Genomic DNA, 20,347 nt, shown 5'->3' with positions numbered 1-20,347 from the left:
ACTGCAAGCCTTTCTCGTGATGAAAGGTTGATTCAGTCTCCAAACACAATCATTCCTGGCATTGTTCTTGCAGATACTGCCAACAGTATCAAAAGATATATTAGTTTTAGTCTTTAGTTTTTCTGCTCCCCTGGGACCTTGGATGTTTCAAATGCTTCTCATTTATTCTTGAAGTAAAATTAAATCCTCTCAAAGGAGGAAAGCTGTTTAGATAAATCCACTGAGTTACCTTGTGCTGTTTTCTCTTTTAGATCACTTTTGGAGCTGTTTCCATAGCTGTGAGCTTTTAATCCTCTAAGACTAGTAAAAAGAACTGAATCTTACTTTGTGTAATGAAGCTGAAAACACATCTCACTCTGAGATTAACCTCCTGCTTTGCAAGTTTGAGAAGAATGCTTTAAAGGCAGAAAAAGCTAAAGGTTTACTCAAGTGGAAATGAGAAAACAGTGCAGAAAAATCCAGAGGTGAGGAAAAGGTCAGTAGGTAAAAAAAGGAGGCATTCTGTTAAGATATGGCAAGTTATGCACAGCAGTACTCCCCTTTAATTAGAAATACTTCTGTCTTATCTATTCTTAAGTGCATAAGTATGTACACACAGAAACTTTAAGAAATTATTTATCATTTCAAATTACTCTAATTCTGAATAGGTATGGGAAATCATCCCTTATCAGGCACTATAGTCCTGAGCCTTATATTTTTTTTTTTTTTTTTTGTGTACCGTTTAGAATTAATATAACAGAATACTCTGTACCCCAACCCAAAGTCAACCAAAATCACTGAGATCTGCTGAACATTTCATTTCTAACAACAAAAGTGCTTCAGGAAGAGGCACTCATAAAAGTTCATCCTAGAACCCCAACAACCGATGGAAAATGTAGGACCTGCAGGAACACACAATGGGCCAGAAAGGCAGGTTCTATTTCTCTGCATATCTCCACACAGTACCCTAAGCAGTCAATTAATGACTGTGCTATGGTGCGTCCCCAACACTAGAATTTATCTCTTTTAAGTGAAAAAGAGCTAATAATTTTCACTGAAGACAAACAACTATCTGAATTTATTTCTTCTGGGAAGTGACCTGTAAGTCATTCACCTCCACTGATATTTGTATTATTCTGTAGTTTCAACTGGTTCTTGAAAAATATATGACTAGTAATATTTCTGTGACTTGATTAACTTTCAAAGTCATAAGGCATGTTCTGAAGAACTGTTCAAACAGTTATTTATCTTAGGCAACTGGAAAGACAGTTGATTTTGTTTCAGTTCTCAATGGAGGAAGATTCAGTCTTGCCTCATTTAGATTATTGTGCCAGATCATAGCCAATGTACTTAATCTTAATCTTGTCCTACAAAAAAAAGAATACTAGTCTATTTTAAAGGCTATTATGAAATAAAAATTGGGGTCATTAGACACTACAGTTATGAGAAATTCAAAGACTACCTTCCCTAGCTATTTGTTGCTGATCATTGCAAGCAATACCCAGTTTTATTCACCAAAATCAACAAAATACATTTCATAATGGATTACTTTAAAAATAGGCATGTTTTCACTTTTTATTAGGATATGATCTTAACTTCTGCAATGAGCATTAATCTATGTAATTTCTTTTCATAAATACATTAAATCTCAATTCAAACCTGAAAAGCATCTGTAAAGTAAAATAATGGAATTTCAATATATGCCTTTGTATTCTAAATCTCCTTTTAAATTAGTTTGAAAATATCCATCTTGTCTTATGTATTCATATATATGATGAAACATGAAATTGATATCAATTATGAAATGATGCACAAGAAAATTTATAAAATGAACGGCATGCAACTCAATTATACTAGGTTCTCTGTTTCCTATTAAAAAAAAAAAATCACTGTAGTATTCCTGATAAAGAATTACACAGCCATAGCTGAAATTAAGAATCCGAATGCTTCTTCTTCAGTCAATCTAAGATAAGTAATCACATATGAAGCCATACACTCAGGGAGCATAGGAGGGAAAATTCTCAGTTTACAGTCTTATTTTTCTGGGAATACATAGGAGGAGTTAAAAATAAGAGTTCAACATTAAAACAAGATACACTTTCAGATTTAAACATTTTTTGGGTTATGCAAGACAGAAGTGTCGAGCTGTTCTGGATGAAGAGTGCAACAGCAACAATAAAATTGACTCCTAATAGCCAAAAAGAGGTGTCATCCTAACTAATCTATCTACTGTGGAAACAAATTAGCCTGAAGTGTCTCGTAATTTTAGCCAATATTCCAGGTTAACAGATTGTGTTCAAACTTCATATACTTCATATACTTCATATACTTCATATATATTCTACTGAAAGTTAATCAATACACTCAAAAATAAGACTCTCAGTCTGTAAGTTTGTCACTGATTATAAATTAGAACTTGCAGGTTCTATAAAATACTTTAATAGAATTGAATTAAAGTAACAATCTGTGCCAACATCTCTCCCTTCCCACAGGCTTAGCTCCTGATCCATTTAATGATTTGTTTCAATTACTTAGTAATGCACTATGAAAGCCTGGCAATCCAAGCATCTTTGTAAAACATATTTTATATTACTTTTTACTTACTGACATGTCTTTAGCTGTAAGATGTAATGTAAGGATCTGAGGACAAAAAAAATTGAAATAACATCTAACTTTGCACTTTGTAAATTTGTGAACAGGACTAAATATTTTTGCACCCTTTGATCCAAGTATCAGCTATCTAGTGTGAAAATATGATTTCAGTTTTAAGGAGAAGTGCTCTTTGTTACTGCAGTGGAATTTAGTTTCAATATAAACTCCCGCAAAGAGTTATCTAAATTTAAATTCAGACCTCAACCAAATTTCAGCAAAGGAAAACTTTCTTTCAATCACATCTTAGATAAGAAATGTATCAAATAAGGGCATGTTTTGAAAAGAAATAGAAGTAAATTTAATAGCAAGAAAATATATTTCTATAATTCTACTTTATGCTTAAGGGGAAAAAAAGTGTTTCTATGTGTGAATCATCCTGTGCCTTATTTAACAGATTAAGCTATTTTAAAAGGTTCTATTTAATTACATTTTATATTAAAACCTATTATGTTGTTCAAAATGTCAGTGGTATGACTTGTCAAGCTTTTATATTTAGTAAGATTTGGTGATGCAACTAAGAGTTAGCTTTGAACAGAAACACTTTAGAACAGAAACTGAATTAAAATCTACTTGTAATTCCTTTTTAAATTTCTATGTACAGGCAAATCATGGAATGCAAAGAAGCTCAAGTGCGCTTTCAGAGTACATGCCTGAAGCAAAATTATATGATTAAGATGAGACATTATAACGGAAACTGGAGAAAACATATGCAAGAGAGTAACGCCCTTTGCACAGCATCATAGAGCCATAGCGCCTATAACAATCACCATTATTGGTGTTAAATTTTCAATACATGCATAACATCATGATGAAAGATGTAATTGTTCTCCCACTGCACCAGGCAGGAAAGTATCTCTAACTGTTTTTCACAAACTTGGTAGCCATTCGTACACCTGGTTTCTAGGACAGCTTAAGATTACTGTTTTCAGGTCCTCTATCGGGTTCTGTAAAGACAGATGTAGAAGCATTTTGTACCCTTTTACCCTTCCTCTGGTTTAAAGTATCGTATGACATAAGGCATGCTTCATTTGACCAAACCTTTTAATTGTGCATTTCTTCTACTATGCTTACTTCTAGAATTGCATTGTAGATGGATGAAGTAGTTGTACAGTTTCAGTCCATGGGAAAGTTATTAAATTCGCAGTTTTCTTTTCTCACTTGTAATTGATTCCAGAGAGAAAACACACACATTAATACATATTATCTCATTTGCCATACAGATGTCTGATCACAAAGTCATTCCCTATGTGAAAGTCCCGTTGAAGCCAGTCAGTCATGCCTGCAAGTGGACAGCAGGTCAGAAGCACATTTACTTTCATAAAATTTTTATGCATTGACAGAGTGTGTTTACTTTCTAATACATTACAAGGAGTGATGGGTAAACCAGAAAGTTTCTCAACATTTGGAAAAGCACCAAAAACTATGGATGCTCTTTTGAACTGTATTCCAACTGTCTAAAGCCACTTGATTCTCCACAGCTGGGCTGGAAGATTTACAAGATTAGATATTTCAGCACTTCTGCTTCCCATCCTAGCCAAGTGAAGACAGTTTAAATTTAAAAAGGAGGAGATTGGGAAGGAGGAGAGTTGAGAACGAGACCATGGCAAGCAGTATGTATGAACTTGATTTGCATGTTCTTAATCCCAGTGACTCTGGCCCCAGATCATGCAACACTTTGTTTTCTCATTTACATTACCTGGAAAATATTCATTTCTACCCTAAGTTGTAGATTTAGATCCCAAACAATTTGGTCTGATACAGACAGCAGGATGTCAGAGTCAGTGAACCCATAACTAACAGATGCTGTAATCATGGCAGAAGTGAGACCCAGTCTCAATTTCATCTGAGTTTTCCTGAAAGTAAAACAGAAGAAAGTGGAAATTTTATTTACCTTTCTTATTAGGGATAGTATTCTTCTAGATACTGGAAAATAATATGGCTCCTGGAGGAAGCTTTGTTGATTTTTTCATGGAACACACTGTATCAATCAATCTGAATGTCTCATTTTCATATTCATGTATTAATCAACCTGAAGTTTAAATAAGCCAAACTAAGTCATATCTGAATTGATATTTTAATACTGATTTTTCTTCATGACAGAATTATGTATCAGATGCCATGTGAAAGTAAGTATTGCACTAGATTAGCACTCTAAATGATATTGTACTGTTTCTTGGACAGATGTTAGGAGAGGCTTATCCTAGCAGATACTGAAGATTTTGTTTAAAACACTTTCACAATCAATCTGGCTGACTGCTTTAAAGCTTCATAACAGATATAGGAAAAGTTCATCGTTAGAACAGCTGCTTTTTCTGCTCCATTGCCATCAATTAGACTATTCCAATAACATAAAAAACTAAAATCCCAGAATACATACCTACTAATTATTTATTTTAATACCTAAGCTCTTATACTAAATATTTTAGTGAAACTGCTATTCCCTTTAATAGAGTAACAAAAAAAATATGCTCGGGTATTTAATTTATATATGTTTAGTTTAAATTTCTTTTTTTTTTTTTCAGAAACATTCCAGCTGTCAGGGAGCAGCAGGAGTGGGGCTGCTCTGAGGCAGAGATGAGCCAGGAGCCATGACTACCTCAGCACTGCAGTGATGCTTCCACAGGCTGCCATCCTGTGGTTCTGGCCAGGGGTGGAGGTATCAACAGATTCATATGAAAAATCCAGATAAGACAAGCAATGTGTCAACCCATCCAGGAAGACCAGTCAAAAATGGCAGGAGACTGGACTGGAGGCCGGAATAGAGATAAGACTATAAGCAAACTGAGTCCAAACTCCGTGCTACAAGTACAGCCAGGAGGGCAGAACTGTAGGTAGCAGAACATGTGTACTTATAGTATCATTTGGGAAGGTGAGGGTGTTGAGACCTTAGCTTAAATTCAGCCCACAAATCCATAGGCAAGTCCCAAGTAAGGATCAGTGCACATTTTGCTTTTTGGTGCCCTCTGGAACCTAGCAGTTTTCCTTACAATGCACTGAAAGAAGAAGCAGGTCCCATATCCTTGAACCCTTGTGAAAAGTATCTCAATATTTATTATTTTTCAAGGTTGGAGAAGGGATAATATGTGGGGTACAATACTATGCAGAAAGGGAAGCTAAGCACTTCTGAAAAGATCTTCTAATGCTGCCCCATCCTCACTAACAAAAACTTGATAAGTTTGCTCCTGCTGTCTCTCCAGTTATTTGGTTCTACAGTCACTGAATAATAGGTCATGGCAGTTTCAACACAGCTATAGAATGACTGAACCTCAAAATATCTTCTTCTAGCTTAGGTATGGGAGGACATTTTCCCACCTAGAGCGGACAAAGCTGTCTCAGGCATATTCAAAGGAAAGAAGTAAAGGTATGGGATATAAATGAATAATAATGAAAGCAAAAAAAAAAAAATCAAACACTGAAAATGAAATATTTTTACATCATAAACTGATACAAGACATAAGTGCAAAACAAAGTAATGGTACCTGAGTCCAAAGGTGCCTAATATATCATTCTATCAATGAATTAAGAAATATTTCCTTGAATAAATAAATTATCTTAGGACGAATTTATTTGTTGAGATTTTAATAAAATATGAATTTCAGTTTCAACTTTTCCCACATAGGTCTCTAGCTGCAATGTATCTGAACTCCCCAGTGTCAGCTCATGCTATGTTTTTTCCCCAGTGTGGGGGCCTTAATAAAGTTTCTTTCCTTTATTTAGTTATCTAGTTGCCCAAAACTTGCATTGCTTCCATAGAAAACCAGGTAAAATAATCTGGTAACAATACCTAGAATGTTCACTTAACTATTACCATTAAAATAGCAGTGGTTTGGGTTCTTTTTTAAAGCCACATCTTCATAGGCCTGTTACTCTTTTCCAGAAATTTGATAGTTGGCAGCTCGGATAAACGGTTTCTACTTAACAGATGTATCTCAAAACACTCTTATATCTCCAGTTTATAATGGTTTAAATAATTTTGTGGCTTTTATACATTTGTGTATATAAAAAAATTCTCTATGTTTATAATCAGAAACATGGAGAGAAAGAAATTAATCCTTGAGTTTACAAACAGGAATATATTCTTTGGTTGTTGCAAAATGTTATGTTCTGTGCTGTACTTATTAAATACATTTTGGACGTAAACTGACATAAACTAAGTCTATTATTACCTTCCATTTTTGTGGCAGAGTCATTTCCCTTAGGTTCTTCTACCAGCTCAGTTACATAAGCTTTTCATCTTCAGGAAGAAAAACATGTACCAATTAGTGTCTTAGGATGCAAGAAGACCCAAAATACTGAAGTATTTGGTTCAATCAACCAAATTCATTGTCTTATTTAAATCAAAGAGAATAGCGCAGTGTGAAAGTATCCTAAAAAAAAATTACACGAAAAAGCAAAAGTTTTGGAAATGGCAAGATTTATTTCAGCCAACAGTGTAATCTTTTATGATCATATTAAATCTCTTTATCCAAGTGTAAATTTGGCCAATTTGTTATTAAAGACTTTAGAGTAAAGACAAAGCTTGTTGATTCACTCAGTCAGTATTAGTAAAATTCTAACTGTCCAGTATTGAATAAAAAAAATACTACTGTCCAGTATTGAAAATATAATAAATTTGGGAGTGAATAACTAATGGAATACTGAAAAATGCTTCTGCTAGATAAAGATAGGCAAAATAATTTTAAATTTTTAACCTACCTGAAAATTCTGACTTGAAATATCAGCTCAGGCTTTAGTGATTGGGCTTGGGCTTTTTCAGGGAAAGAATGAGATTAAAGGAGTAATGACAGATAAAAAGCTAGGGAAAGTTGTATTTTGGGAGTTGGAAAGAAGATAGTAGGCACAGTAATGATATAGATGTGTTTTACAGGTTTTTAAAAGAAAAAATTCTGCACAGAACAGTATTTTTAGTGAAAGCATTATATTCTTCGTAAAGTGAGTTTGAAGTTAGTTCAGTTTTCATCTCAGTTTTCCTCCAACAATTTTCCCAGGCATTTTTGAAGATAGCATATGGGAGATGAATTTAAGACTAGTTACACACAAAGCAAGTATCCTTCATTCCACAAATCTTTTCAATTTTGAGTAAGGATGTCTTGGTAATTACTGTTGTACAACTTTTAGTCCTTTCATACCTTTTTTTCGGTATTCAAATCTTGGCATTTATTTTCTTAATTAAAAGGAAATTTTACTGTTGTGGTCTAACCAGCTTGTGCACTGACTTTCTTTGAATATGGTCAATACAAAAAGGAGTGTCATTCTTACAAAAAAAAAAAAAAAAACCAAAAAAAAAACCACCATATTTTTTCTATTAGATTGCTTTCCCAGTTTATGCTCAGATGTAGAGGAATTTAAAGTAGGTTCAAGCAAAACCTAACACCTAGGATAAGTTTCACTATTCTACAAAGAATCCTAATATTTTGTAACATTACCAAAGATCTAAGAAGAAATTTAACATTTAAGACAGTTAACTTTTGACCTATACTTCTAAAATTTGCTTTTGCAATCAGTTAAGGGTCTCAGATTCTCATCTCAAATAAATAAGTTCAAGTCTGAAGTTTCTCAGATATGTTTGGGAGCCTATTACAAGCTTTTAACTGCAGTTATTGATTTTAACAATTCTTTTACTTTACCAGGGGATCTCAGTTGTGCTTTGATGCCATTCATACTAGGTCAGAGGAGTTTGATTGAATACAGGTCATTAAAACTTCTAAGCTTTTACTTACATACTGATATGCAGATGAACGCAATTTTTTTTACTGTTTCTTACATCCCTGACTCTAAAAATGCTGGCACTTTAACTTTCACATAGAGCAAAATACTGTGGTGATTTTTTTCCATTTTTACTTCATTCAATTGAATGGAAAGTATGTTTCTTGACCAAAAAATATATATAAAAACCCCAGCCTATGTTTTGTCTTGTCTTCATTTCCTTTCTCTGGCATGCATTTAAAAATCTAGGCAATATTTTAGGTTAAGATAAAATTTATTAAATTATTTTTACAGAAGCTATTTTCTTGCTTAAAACTTTCAAGTGTCAAGCTATTCCTGAGTGATCAAACTTGGATAACATAGTTTTAGTTTTCAGTTCTGAGTTTGGGGGTTTAGAGTTTGTTTAGACAGTTTCAAAAGTGACCAAACCATACCAAAGTGTACAAACAGATCTCAAATGGCAATCCATCCATCCCAGAAGCGGAAGGACAAAGTGACTCAACAGTGGGCCCAAAAAAGGACCAATAAGATAAAGGGCAGACTCTCCCCTCAGATGTGATGCCTGTAACAGTCAAATTAGCCAGGTGAGTATAAGACCAAGGTGTCATACAGTGGTTTTGCAGGACTCAGCCTGCACAGAAAGGGAAAACTAAGAGAGAGAGTGAAAAAGGCTCCATTTTGGAAAAAAAATTTCCCTCTTATAACACGGAGCACATACAAGGATTTAGGACATGCTACTTTAACAGGTAATTCCTATTTTTATTCCTGTCTATTCCTATTTTTTACCTGTAACAATTAATAGGAAATACTATTTCCTGTCCTTTCAATCTCATTTTGTTTCTCTAGAATGTTTTCCATCTTCTCAGGCAATAAGTTGCCATTACAGTTGTGTTTTCCCTTCTCAGTGGTATCTCAGGATATCACAGCTTTCTACATACCCTGGGTGCACTTTGAAGAGGGCAGCTGAAATTTTCAAGGGTGTTTGAAGGACTGGTTGCCAGGTTCCGTATTCCAAGTGTTTCTGTCAGTACTTTCAGCAGACATTTTATTCTTCATTCTTTTAGTAATTCTCTTCTTCTTGTCAGGCCACTTTTACGTGTGCTCACATCAGTGTTCTCCATGGTCAGCAATTCCACCGAGGTATGCATTGCCCTGTCAAGGAGCACCTCCTTCACTTCCTGCCTTGCTGTTCATTTTTCCCAGTCTTTACCAGCTTTCTTCAAAACATTTTTCTAGAAGAGGCTGACCCATGGTGGGTGCTTTGGGACTGTCTGGAACTGGCTGTGATGGACTCAGTGCCTTCGTCCATCAGCTTTTGATTACTGAAACTGCTGGAGAAAATGTATTCCTGCAGAACATAAGGATCTGATTCAGTGTGTTTACAACAGGAAAACCCAGTGCAAAGATAACCACCAATGTGTTAGTTTAAGAGAAAAGCTATTCACATGCTGCAATGTGTTCTTCCCTTGAGATTGGGTCTCAAAAGAAAAAAGTATTTCTCACAGACACACAGACAGACACATAAAAAAAAAAAAGTAAAAAAACCCCAGTTTATTACAAATATCATTAAAAAATAGAAACCCACACCCCTATACCAATGAGGACATTTTTTGTCTACTTGCTGTCTAGTTCTGACAAACTGTTCTGGTCAGTAACTTTGCCTTATTACATAATGCATGTAAAAATTCCAAATCTTGGAACAGTTTTTAATTTATACTATGCATATTACTGTTCTATGTCTTATCCTCTTAGCCTAGTACCAGCAAAATGTGCTTTTATAATATTTTTAAAGCAGTTTTGTTTATGTTGAAATCAAGAAGAAAAATCTAGACAAGATAGTTTGCCATTTATGACTATATCTGCAAGGTGTCATTAGATTGTTAAATTATAAATGACACTGATGATATAACATGCCCTATTAATATATTATCACTTTAAACTAAGTGTTCATTAGGACAAGATGTGACATTACATTGCTGACTTCATGGTTTATCTAATCTTATTTTTAACACTATATTTTACTGATAATTACAGACTCCCAAACTAAGATACTCTGACTTTATAACCCCATTTTAGAGTAAATATTTCATAGTTATTTCTTGTTAAAACATAAAAATTCTTTTTGGAAAATGACGTAATTGAACACAAGGTTTCATATAGTGCTAACCACTTAATGTCACATATAGTTCAGTGAAATTAAGTATAAACAGGGATGTTCTTTTCAATTTATGCCCTTGCTGAAGAAAGCCAAGAGAGATTAAACAGTTCAGTGTTTTCCTGTCTTCCATTTCTACATTCCCATACCTGTTTTATGTAACAAGCTAAATCTAGCTGCTAATAGGGTTCTGCTTAATGTGTCCTTTCTAACTTGAATCTATTTGTTGGCAAAAGAAAGAAAATCTTTTGAAAATTATTTACAATAGAAAAATGCATGAGAAGTCAGTTAATGAGATGAACCATTTGTTATTTCCTCAAGAATACATTCTCTCAAGGTTGGGGTTTTTAAAGTATTTTTCACTATTTTTGTAGAACAAAATAAGATTTGTATTAATTAAATCCTATGAAGTATTGCAAATCTTAAAGGATTGATATAGCTTCCTGAAGATTCCTGCACAGAACAGTCATATCTGATTTCATAAAAAGAAGATTACTGTCAGTTCACTCGAATTAACACTGTAGACACTTCATAGGTATTTAGAAATAATCTTTTGTTCCTTGCCATAATATGGTATAACCATAGTCTGCAGGTCAATAGAGAGTCTGTTGCTGTAGTTAAGGAATAGGATAAGCTGAAAGAAAAGGAAGTATTACAAGTCAAAATAAAGGAAAAATCCAATACTTTGGTCCACTATTAATTAAGACTGCCTTAAAATCTGACCTTTTGCATACAGTTATGATCAAGCTCTGTCTAAGCAATTAATTCCATACACGCTCTGAATATCCTAATGTCTAGACCATTCCTCAAGGTGATTTAAATTTGTCTGTTTTATTTTGCTGTAAAATGTCTAGTTTTTTGAGACTGTTCTAGTATCTTCACCATAATAGCTATTACTTGGACACACAAAGGCCACACCTGACATGGTGCACCTACCTCTCATTTGATTCTTTCAGCATCTTGGATACAGGCGGGGAAAGAGAAGAAAAAGATGTCTTGTCTCCCATCACTTTCACACATTCAGATGCCATGTATGTGTAAATGCATCACTGTGATGTGATGGTTTCCATTAAGCTAGGACCTGTTTCCACCAAATAGGGAAAATTAGGGAGTATCAAGAAAAAGGCAAGGTTTATTGGCTGCATATATTTTTTTCAAAGAAAACGTTCAGCTGGCCAAGGGTACATATGAAAATCATCAACATCTTTTAAACAACCAAAAGTGCAGATTTATAATAAGTTCATATCAACAGAACATCTAAATCTCTTTAAATTCTCACATAGCAGAAATGATAATCTATTAAGAATGTGAACACAGGTAATGTTATTCTTTATAAAAATTTAATAATCTGATCATACACAAAAATAAAGGAATGAGAAAACATTTGTAACATATTTTACTACTGATTATACATGACAGTGTAGTAGATGAGCAAATAAACATTTTGACTAAAGATCAAAACAGGCTGTCTGGAAAAACACTTTGGAAACCAGAATATTACTTTTGAAATTGTAAAGATTTATGTATATTGAAATCACTGCCAATTTCAGCCATTCAAAATTATGAGTCAAACCTCAGATAATCGTAGGATCAGCTTTAAAATAGCAACACAAAAATAATTATCCTATGTTTCTTTTTACTAACCCTTTGCTTTCTGAGATCATACAAATCATCCAGTACCCCCTGTATGGGGAGAAAAATCTGAAAAAGGTAAAACCCATGGGTTGAGAAAGGAAAATAATAATGATAATAATAATAATAATAATGGTGTAAAGGGAGATAAAAAAAGTGGGACAGGAATAGTGAAGCACAATAAAACTGCTCACCGCCCACTGACCAAGTCCATTCCTGAGCAGGAATCAGCCCTCCCATTTCTACGCTGAACATGAAGTTCTATGGTTTAGAATGTCCTTTTGGCCAATTTGGGTCATCTGTCCTGGCCATGCTCCCTCCCTGCTTCTTGTGCACCTTCTCATTGAGAGAGTGTGGAAATTGAAAAGGATAAGCACTATGGAACAGCATCTCAAACACAAAACAGTGTTGGACTTGGTAATCTTCAGGGTCTTTTCCAACGTAAACAATTCTATGACCAGTATGACATCAACATTATGCCCATATTAAATCCAAACCTTAGCACTGTACCAGCTACCCATAAGAAAATTAACTCTATCACAGCCAAAGCCTGCTGTCTCTTAATTCCTGCTACAGTGACTTTATGAAATGATCAAACATCATAAGACTTTTGTTACATATATTTATATCTATCTATCTATAAAATAAGGGCTGGTATTACAGAAAATTAACCAGCAACTTTGAAGATACACATTGACAAAAGAAATCATAAAAAAATACATCCTTAAAACTATTTACACATTTTTTTGGCAAAGGAGGGACTCAAGGCTCTTTCAAGGTGTCATGGTTTGACACTGGCACAATGCCAGTGCCCCCCATGAAAATGCAATTTCTCAACTGAATGCTGTAAAATGCGATTGAGAACAGAGCAAAGCAGGCCCAAGCTTAATAACAAGAAAAAAAACTTTATTAAACTACTACCACTATGCTACTATAAAAGAGGGGGGGGGGGGGGGGGGAAGAAGAAAGAAACACACACAATTCAAAATGAAAACATTCCAAAGCATTCCTCCTCCCACCACCCAACTCCAACAAACCACAGTGAGACACAATCTGGACCCCAATCAGGTTTCCATCCTCCAAATAATCAACACCCAGTCCATCTGCAGGGAGAGAGGAGTCTCTCTTGTGCCACAGACGCCCCAAGAAACACAGATGCCACATCCTGTGCTTCCATGTCACCACATGGCACCGCCCGGAGAAAAAAAAAGTTTGCCAGTGGTGACCCTCTCCTTTCCATGCACAGTGTTCTCACCACCAATGCACAGATGGACAGACTGCTTTAGGATTTTTCCTTTCAAGGATGCCCTGCCAAGAGGGGAAAAAACAACAGTTCAGTTTTTAATTTTTGGGACCAACAGTCCCCCCCATTTTCCCCTGGGGCCGAGGATCCACAAACAGAGATCTTCTTCTCTTCTTCCTCTCTGAAGACAGGGGGCACCACCACAAATCTCCTTAACTTTTTCTGTTTGCTCTACTTCTGTCTTTTCCCAGCTGAAGCAGGTCTCTTGGGCTCACCAGCATCCTCCTAAAATACAGTCTCTCTTGGAGGAGAAGATCATTTCAATCTGTGGCTACCAAGAAAAAGTCCAGCCAAACAGCCACTCCATCATCTCCCCCCACCTAAAATTTCTCCTTCCAACATCCCGGGTCCCAGGCTGTCTCTCTTCCTCTCTTTTTCAAACCAAGGAGGAGAAAAATTTCACAAAGCTTTCATTTCTCAGGAAGGGTTAAAAGTCCCGACTCCCAGAGATGGCTCGCTGCCCAGGCTCCAGCTCCCACAGCCTGGCTGGGCACTTTGCGGCCCCCCCGCTCTTCTCCTTCCCCACGGTGAACTGCTGACAAAACCACCGCTGTCTCTTTTTCTCTCTTGGGAGAGAGAGAGACTCTGGGGGGAATGGAGACATCCCAGATTTTGTCCACCCTTCCATCTGCAGGGGGCCAACCCGGGTTCCAGTCCCTCCACCCTTGGGCCTACCTCCGAAGGCCACATGGCTTCTCCCCTCCCCCACCCAGCTCGTGGCTGGGCAGGGGAGAGTCCTGCACTGACCGCTGACTGGAACCCAAGAGAGCGAGTTCTCCTGGGAATTCTGCTTTTAACCCCTCTGTGTTCTCAGAGGCGTGTCCACCTTCAATTGGTCAATGTCCAAACTGACTTCTTCCTTCCGGAAAAATTCTTTTTCCGTGTCAAACCACGACACAAGGCTAACTCCTTAGTTACTAGGAAACAGAACTGATAGCAACTTTTCTAACGTGATGGAGGCATAGATAGGCAGTATATAGACAAAAGTAGCCTCTCTGCCAGAAGCAAGGAATCCAGATTGAAAACACAATTTTCATGTGGTTGCATTACTTTGATTTACTACAGCTGAGGTCAGAGGAACCTGTGAGGTCACTGGTCCCAGCAGACACTGCACACCAGCCTTACTGCAGCCAGCCTTCCTCCATCCAAAATACACTTCCCTTTCAGACTAAATAGAACATAAGTAATCTCTGGCAAATCAGGCAAACTCTCCTTCCTAACTGTCCTCCTTCTTCCCCACCTCCCCACCCTTCACTTTATTGGGAACCTTTCTACATGATATAACAATGTAATTTTAAATACAAATTTTCAGGCATCAACTAACTGATAGCTCAGTTTTAGAGCAGCATGGCAGAGTATAGCCACAGAATATTGGAGGAAAATACAAGTATTTTGACAGTAAGATCTCTAGAGCAAAGACTTAAGAATCTTGAACAACTGTGCCTTGAATATATCACTGATTATATCACTGAATATACGTAGATGGTATTCTAATAATAGAAATACTACCTGTCAAAAATATACATAGGAAAAAAAAAGCCATTCTGTTTTGTTTTCCATTACATTTTAGTGGAAGACAGTTGATATTTGGCCCTTTTTTTTTTTTTTTTTTTTTTTATGATCAAATTTTCAAAGATGAAAGCTTTGGGAAACCATTTCTCTACCAGTATTGTCACTAACACTGTCAAAATTCTTCAAATGGATGACAGAAATGAAGGCAATCATCACAGACAGAATGGGAAATTATCTCAATCTAAAATGTCTGACATATCTGCAGAATTTGAAATTACAGTCAGCTCTATCACTTGGAAAGCCACTTACATGCGGATAAATGCACTTTTATTACTATTTTCCAAACTGCAGAAGAAATTAGAGAATGGGCCTTCTTCTCATAGCCCAACATACATAAAAATAATGAGAATATTGATTCATTGGCTATATATTTCAACACTTCCTCATACAATAATTGAAATACAGTAAGATAAAATTTCATTATAAAGAAAATAGCTGAACAACAAAATCAAAATTATGAACAACACAGTAGAAGTGCAAAATCTTTTCTGTCACTGTTGCCATCTTAGGTAAATTACTAATTTATCCTGTTCCTGTTATAATTTGTATGGTTTTTTATCTCTCTGTTCTCCCTACCCTTATTTTCTGGGTTATCTTGAAATTCCATTTATCTGACACGCACATAGATGTTGCCTTTCTCCCAAATCTAGAAAATTTTGATTTAGTTATGTTTTGTCATGCTGGTTGTGTCTTAGAGTTTTAAAAAGGCAAAGGAAGAAAATAACTTTATAAACAAGATTATTAGTATTATATGAAATCTGTGAGAATGCAGAAGAATGACAATAGTGGAGGAATTCATATTAGCACCATAGCCAATAACACTGTGGAAGCTTTTTTCTGTGAAAAGGCTTATGTGGCAACTGCATAATGGACAGATTCATGTCACACAGCTGTCATTACAGTCACAAGTCACATTATGTCGTAGAAGTTACATTCTGTCTGGATGAGTTTTAAATCAGATAGTGTCCATGAATATTAATGAAATCTTTCAAAATCACATAAATCCAAGAAATTTTGCTTGCATATCTCAGTATTAATACACATACTATCTCTTCAGGGAGAAGAAAATAAAAATTTAATTTCACTCATTTTTTGGAGATGATTTTCCTTGCACTTAAAAAAGATTATATGCAATAATATTGGGATACACAATATCTTAAAATGTAAGATATTTGGATTCTATGGTTTAAGACATTTTAGACTGAAACCTTAAATGCCAAAGTCTGGTTACTCTTTACTCAGAGAGTGATAGAAAGGACTGTTGGAAGAAGATGGGAATTTTTCAAACCTTTCCAAAGTCAAAATTGATTTCAACTATGTTATGGTTGTCAGATAGTTTTATAACCTGCTTTTAATATTTCCAGTGCTGGAAACTGCATCATTCCAGTACATAATTATTTTTACATTTCTGAAGACCGCCCTTAGTACAAAATTAGGAATTTTATGTCACAGGGAAAAGTTTTCTCCTTGGCTTTTTGCTCGTATTGGAAGTTATGAAGGCCCAGTGTAAACACATTTCAGTTGTTCAAGACAAAACTGAGATGACTGCAACATGGAAATTCAGAATTTCATGTTGCAGGGCTCGAATGTGAGGAGCAGCCACTAGTGGAGTGGGTAACATTCCTAGCAATATGTTGTTGGACAGTTGTGGTTTAATTCCTAAAAAGTGTTAGATTTAGTCTTACTTCCTCACATCTGAAACAGGTTAGCTTGCAGAAGAGCAGGCACAGGATTATTAACAAAAATCAGGCTGTATTTTATGAGTTCTTTGGAGAGATTATGAGGTTTTATCACATTTCTTCTAAGAATTGTGATGAAGAAGGAGTTGTTCTGCAGTGGACTAGAAAACGATGTGTCAGTATCCATCAAGGAGCCAGTAGGAAAGGCAGACCATGTCAGTAATTTCTTAATGAGCTAGTGATGCAGTCAATCCCTTATATTCTTCCAAAGTGACTGTGATCATTGTTCATGACTGTTGTCATGAGGCTATTCAGATACTAACAAAAGATGTCAATACAGAAAATCTTTGATTAAATTTCCAAAATTATTTGCAATAGCAAAGAGCTTTCTGATTTCATTGTTGTTATTCTTTCTCTTACTTGTTGAATTAATTTTCATATCAACTAATTTAAGGTAAGGAAAGTACCTCTTTGATTAATAGATTTTCCATAGAACTTGCACTGATTGGTACATTATTTCAAGCTAGATCTTAAAGGTCTCTTAGAGATTTTTCCTGTTCATAATTTGCTATGTTAAAGTCCTTACAGCAAGTCTGTAATCAAGAGGTAGATGCAATGATTTGATGTTCTGTAGTAATTGTTTTCCATCTACAGAGTATTTAATCTTGAAAAGCACCAGTATGAATTAGATGGATAGATCATACTGATGAATCTTTTAAACCCCAAGTTTATTATCTCCACATTATGCTGTAGTGTAGTATTTCAATATAGCACAATAAGCACAATAACTAAGCTGAAAGAAATAATTATTGTCCCTGTTTTATTGATGATAAAACCAAGGCTTTATCATAAGACTCGTAAAGGAATCCTCTGAAATAGATCAGCAAGAGAGAAAATATACCAGTTCTTATGACAAAATATTTCAGAAAAATACATTCCCCCATGTAAATGGAAAGAGGAGCTTTCTCACTGGACCACTCATCAGTAGAATACTAATGGTAATAACTAGGTCCATTAGCTAAACAAAGGCAAGTTCTCAAAAGGAAAAACACACTTGGACTCAAATCAGTATAGCATCTTCTAAAGTACATTCTCAGACAAGGAAAAAACCACTTTCCCTCTCATTTGCCCAGTGCAATTTGTTACATTTCTCCTATTCTGAAGAAATTAAGGCTTTGAGAAAACCTAACTGTGGCCTTCCAGTACCTAAAGGAGAGTCTGCGTTAGCTATCTAGAATACTTTTATAGTCAATGAAAAAAAAATAATCTTTTCAGCATTGTGAATCACCCAACCTACTTTAGATTAATGTTTTTTAAAAGAAATAGATATCATTCTACCAGTTAGTTTCCTTCCACTAATAATAAGAGAAGTCAAATGGCTTACTCAGACAAAAATGTGTGATGTAGGTGGGTGAAATTTTATATATTGCTATCTGAAAACTCAGTCAAGAATAATTTGCTGAGGCAGAGCAAGTGGTCAGTAAATTATTCATTTGCTGAAATAAAACCAAAGTTATTACACTCCTAAAGTGCCAGCTGAGCCAAGGGTTATCATTGCCTCCACAGCACAGTAACTTCAATTTAAAATTGTCATTCAATACGCTTAATTATGCATATGTGTGTATCTCATGTATGCTCATCCTCAGTGAATTGGAGTGTTGGAGGAAACAGTGGTAGGACTGGGCACAAGGGAAAGGACCATCTCATCATGTCAAACAGTGGGCAGAAGCTGTGGAGTGCAGTCTGGAATCTTGTTTGAGCTTGTACCCTGACACAGACACCTGCACCTCCTCACCATTCCACACCAAAACCTTTTTGCTTTCCCTTTTGCTTGCAGTGGTTCAGCGAAGAGGCACTACAAACTGCATCAAGTGCTTTAAGGACACCTCTGACCACTAAGGAGGATGGATATGTAGTTGACCAAATAATTTTAATGTTTGCTAAATGTGATTAGATCTAACAACAAGGTTCTAGCACACTTTTTAGATTTCAAATTTTTAGATTTCTTACTCCACTTCCATCTCTCTTCACTCGCTGCCAGGCCAATGATTAAAAAAATCCAATAGCATCACTTAAAGCCTGCAAGCTACACATCTTAAGTCTTTTTTGTCCTTTCCTCTCCTTTTCCTGCTGCTACTATGCTGTACAAAAACAACTACAGAAGGCAGTCTGTAACAAAACATGCACCTGTCAGAGTTCAGTTCCACTTGCAACTTTTACTCAAATTGGTTTCCTATCTGTTGCAGGGAGCTCCTGGAGTCTTTAATTTTCTCATGCCAGGAGAGTATTCATGAAGTAATTCACACAGCCATTTCCTTTCCTTTCCAAGACCCAGCTGACCCTTTCACCCTGCACAATGTGGCTTTTCACCTAAAGGAACTAGTCACAGCAAAGCACATCCTCAGAGTATTGATATATGAACTATTAGCTCTGCACAGTTCTTTTTAGCTATTAGATATGCACACTGTTTTTTACAAATGCAGTAACTGAGGTGGCAGAGGTTTGTGTGGTGAAAACACCAAACCATTTTTGGGTGGTTTATGGAAAATATTTCATATAACAGGAAAAACCTATCAAATCTGAGACATTCAGCGAGTCTCGAAATTCCAATATCCCCTCTCTGCAAGTGGCCACTAACACATGCTTTAATGGAAACTCTAAGAAATGTTGAAGAAAAAGAACAACCTTTCCTCAGAAGAAATGCATTTTTTAACTCTCAGTCTTGGATGACTGCTTATGCTCAGAATCACTAAATCTCTGTCAGAATAATAATAAAAAAAGCATATCCTATGGATAATTTTGTGGATGGTCCCATGGCTCACATAAATGTCTGATTCATTTAAAGTCAGCTACAGTCTCAATCTCTCTAATAGGCTGTGCCATTCCTCCTGAAGGGAGGAATTCCAGAGGTTAATTATATATTATAAATTATATCCCTTTTCTGTTTAGCTGAATTCTGCTTTCCCCCACCCCCACAACCTTTCCTCCCCTTCACTCTTTTGCACTCCATCACATCTCTCTCACTTCACTTTTGTTATTCATAACATATTTTCCCATCTTATTTTTTGTTTTTATGGAAAGCTACAGCAAGAAGGCTTTAGGGCTGCACTTTCACTAATTCTGGAGATATGGATTCAAAATATATATTTAGTCAATGCAATCTTATAAATGTTAGTATAATGCAAATTAAATCACATCCAGACTGTGAAAACATTGATATGGAGTTAATTCCATTTAATAAAACAGCCATGACAATAGCTCTGAAATAAAATTTTCTGGGTCAATAAATTCATAAATTATGAGAAGATTTCTTTTCCAAACCATGCACAATGAAGTGATCACAGATACAACTGGCAGAATTCCCAATGAGTATTTTGTTTCCATCTACTAAGTACCAAACAAATTTTATCTGTCCAGCGATGCTGTTAAGATTTAGAATATGGTCATTGTGTGTCATGTGAAATGTGTCTTATTGCAGTGTTTTCTGAATGAAGGTGAAATTTATACTATACTATCACGGTTTTTACCTTTTTGCAAGATCTAAATATAATATTTGCATTTATTAGTCTTACAAATAAAAATAAAAAAGAAATTGATAGAAATATTTAGAGATAATATAATATATATATAATAGATAGAAATATTTAGAAATAAATATAATAAAATCCT

The 20,347-nt window shown here is 35.5% G+C and overlaps 1 long non-coding RNA gene across 5 annotated transcripts in view; it reads left to right on the top strand.

Annotated features, from left to right (window-relative positions):
* The window catches only part of LOC115492053 (uncharacterized), a 177,879-nt gene extending 169,349 nt beyond the window's left edge, over positions 1–8,530 (top strand). For 2 of the 5 annotated variants that reach the window (XR_012053453.1, XR_012053457.1), the window contains exons 5-7: positions 252–475; positions 3,852–4,241; positions 5,154–8,530. This is a non-coding gene — a long non-coding RNA (uncharacterized lncRNA). The remainder of the gene's footprint in view (positions 1–251; positions 476–3,851; positions 4,242–5,153) is intronic. The other 3 variants (XR_012053456.1, XR_012053454.1, XR_012053455.1) reach the window with 3 other exon arrangements.
* Positions 8,531–20,347: the final 11,817 nt, after the last annotated feature.

The sequence above is a fragment of the Taeniopygia guttata genome, chromosome 1A, assembly GCF_048771995.1.
Source record: "Taeniopygia guttata chromosome 1A, bTaeGut7.mat, whole genome shotgun sequence".
NCBI classification, from domain to species: domain Eukaryota; kingdom Metazoa; phylum Chordata; class Aves; order Passeriformes; family Estrildidae; genus Taeniopygia; species Taeniopygia guttata.
This window is presented reverse-complemented; position numbering and strand designations above follow the sequence as displayed.